This window comes from Erinaceus europaeus, chromosome 2, assembly GCF_950295315.1.
Source record: "Erinaceus europaeus chromosome 2, mEriEur2.1, whole genome shotgun sequence".
Classification (NCBI taxonomy): Eukaryota; Metazoa; Chordata; class Mammalia; order Eulipotyphla; family Erinaceidae; genus Erinaceus; species Erinaceus europaeus.
In genome coordinates this window covers 196,807,395-196,810,812 of record NC_080163.1, presented here as the reverse complement: position 1 = coordinate 196,810,812, position 3,418 = coordinate 196,807,395, and positions in this window count along the sequence as shown.

The window sequence follows — 3,418 nt, the reverse complement described above, 5'->3', positions numbered from 1 at the left end:
CAGGGGGTGTGGTGAGGAGGAACTTTACCCTCACTCTGCCCTCCAGCTATGCATCTCTGCCTCTCCACCCAGAGCTGAGATCAGGTGTGGGTGGGGGGGAGAGGCTGGGCTTCCCCACAGGACAAAAGGAAAAAGCAGGCCCTGCCCTTTGGCCTTGGAGAATTACGCACCACTTTGCCCCACTCCTTTGCCAGTAGGTAGGAGCAGCTTGGGAGAGAGGATGGAGAGCTGAAGAATGTCACATTATCCATCATGCCGCCGACTGCAACAATATTGGCCCAGGGCTCCTAATGGCACAGGGAGCTGAGGAATCAAGCCAAGCCCAGTGCCAAGGTCGCCTCCGGCAGCCTGTCAACATGAATTGAGCTGCAGGGAAGCTGGCGACAGGGACTTCTGTCATAAACAGAGGGAAACAGAGCGAGCTGGGCAGCAAGAGGCCGCCTCTGGGTGTGTGCCTGATCCATTCTGAAGGGAGGCAGGCAAGGAAGACTCCCTGGAAGAGACGGCATCTGGGCTGAGACCTAGAGAACGTAGTAAAGGTTCAATAGAAGCATTTGGGGAGTCGGGCGGTAGCGCAGCAGGTTAAGCGCACGTGGCGCAAAGCACAAGGACCGGCAGGGATCCCGGTTTGAGTCCCCGGCTCCCCCCCTTCAGGGGGTTTGCTTCACAGGCAGTGAAACAGGTTTGCAGGTGTCTGTCTTTCTCTCCCCCTCTCTGTCTTCTTCTCCTCTTTCCATTTCTCTCTGTCCTATCCAACAACAACAACATCAATAATAACTACAACAACAATGAAAAACAACAAGGACAACAAAAGAGAAAATAAGTAAATAAAATATTTTTTTAAAAAAATATTTTTAAAAAAGAAGCATTTGTCTATTGGTTGGTTGGTTTCTAATCCTCTGTGGACAAGCCAAATTGTTGGTCTTTAGGAGGCTGTAACCAAGAAGGTTTAATGTAATAATGGACCTGGCCAGCACTAGTTCGTTCATTTATTCATGCATTTATTCATTCATTTGTTTCATAAATACTTCTGGATCTCCTCCCCATGGCTGATCCACTATGCCACTCCCTGCCCAGGCCACATCAGTTTGTCTCTACAATATTGTCATATGATCATCATTTTTATTGCCACCAGGGTTATTGCTGGGGCTCAGTGCTCACAGGACAAATCCGCTGTTCCCAGTGGCCACTTTCCTTTTTTTTTTAATCCAAATTAGTAATTTATTTATTTATTGGATAAAAACAGAAACTGAAGGAGTTGGGCGGTAGTACAGCGGGTTAAGCACACATGGTGCAAAGCGCAAGGACAGGCGTAAGGATCCCAGTTCGAGACCCCGGCTCCCCACCTGCAGGGGAATCACTCCACAAGCGGTGAAGCAGGTCTGCAGGTGTCTATCTTTCTCTCCCCCTCTCTGTCTTCCACTCCTCTCTCCATTTCTCTCTGTCCTATCCAACAACAATGACATCATCATCAACAACAATAACTACAACAATAAAACAAAGGCAACAAGAAGGAATAAATAAATAAATAAACAAACAGAAATTGAAAGGGAAGGGGAGATAGAGGATGAGAGGGAGGGAGGGGAGGAGGGAGGGAAGGAGAAAGAGAGAGGAGAGAAAGAGAGAGAGAGAGAGACCAGCAGACCAGCAGCTCTGCTTCACCATTTGTAAAGCTTCCCTCCTGCAGGTGGAGACCAGGGGCTCGAACCTGGGTCCTTGCACACTGTAATATGTGCTCTCAACCCAGTGTATCACCACTTCCTAGGCCTCACACCACCACCACCCCCCTTTTTTTGATAAGACAGAGAGAAATCCATAGGGAAAGGGAGATGGGAAGGGAAAGACAGAGACACCAGCAGACCTGCTTCACTTTTCATAAGCTTCCCCCTGCAGATGGAGCCCAGGGGCTTGAACGCAGGTCCTTGCGAATGGTAATGTGTGCTCTGGCCCAGGTCCCCCTCTCTTGTGGCCATATTCCTCAGCTCTAGGATGCAGACAATGAGTTTTCTCTGGAGGCTGGGACAGTGACACCACAGTGTGTGTGTGTGTGTGTGTGTGTGTGTGTGTGTGTGTGTGTGTCTTCTCTACACACAGGGGCAACCAGGACCCCCTGCAGCTTGGCGGTGAGCGTGTCCTATCAGAGGAATCCGCCTGAGTCTACCACCTTTCTCAGACACGTGTGGGAGCCAGGAGTCTGAGGGGCCGGTTCTGTGAGGGAGTGGCACCCCAAACTTGCCAGCACTAGGAGGGAGGAGGGACATGGTGGAGAACGTGTTGGGTGCTCGAGCATGACGGCCTCAGTTGGATCTCTGGCAGCCTGTGTGTGAGAGTGAAGCTCTGGTTCTCTATGTCATAAATAAGTAAATAATAAATAAATTTTCTCTCTCCCTTTCTATTCCCCTTCTCTCTTGATTTTTCTCTTTTTTAAAAAAGAGATATTTTAATTTATTTATTATTGGCTAGAGACAGAGAGAAATTGAGAAGGGAGGGGGTGATAGAGAGGGAGAGAGACAGAGAGGCACCTGCAGTCCTGCTTCACCGCTCATTAAGTTTTCCCCCTGCAGGTGGGGACCAGGGGTTTGAACTTGGGTCCTTGTGCTCTGTAATCTGTGTGCTTAACCAGATTTGCCACTGCCTGACCCTGATTTCTCTCTATCAGAATAAATAAATAAATAAAGTGTAAAAAATAAATAAAGTGTAAAAAAAAAAAAAGCCCAAATGAATCTAAAAGTAAGTTTGGCCTTGTGATCAGGGAGGTGACACAATGTAAAAAGCCTCAGACTCTTGGGTATGAGGTTCTGAGTTTGAGCCTTGGCATTGCATGTACCAGAGTGATAATGTTCTGGTTCCCTCTTCTCTCTCTCTCGCTCTTGTTTGTTTAGTTATTGGTTTATTTATTTATTTATTACCAGAGCACTGTTCAGCTCTAGTTTATGATGGTGTGGGGATTGAACCTAGAACTTGGGAGCCTTCTAAATAAATAAATATTTTAAAAGGAGATTTATATGCCCAATGTCACCTAGTGAGCAAACTGAGGAGCCAGGACTTGAACTTACACGGCACCCCCACAGCCAGCTGGCTGGCCTCCTGCTTCTGTGGAGCAGGGATTGGGGCAGCCTGTTACGGGAAGCTGTGCCGACAGCGGTAGCAGGAGATAAGGCTGGGCTGCTGCCCTGCTCTCTTTCCTATAAAGCCGGGCTCCCTTCCTGCCCTCCGCCCTCACGCAGGGGGGGGTTCTCTCCTTCCTTTTCTCTTCTTTCCTTCCTTTCTTCCATTCTCTCTCTCTCTTTTTTTCCTTTCTTTTTTCTTCCTTCCTTCCGTTCTTTCTTTTTCCTTTTTTCCATTTCTTACCCTTCCCTCTTTCCTTCCCCCCTCCCACCCTTCCCCTTCCTTCCACTCCCTCTTTCTCTTTATTTTT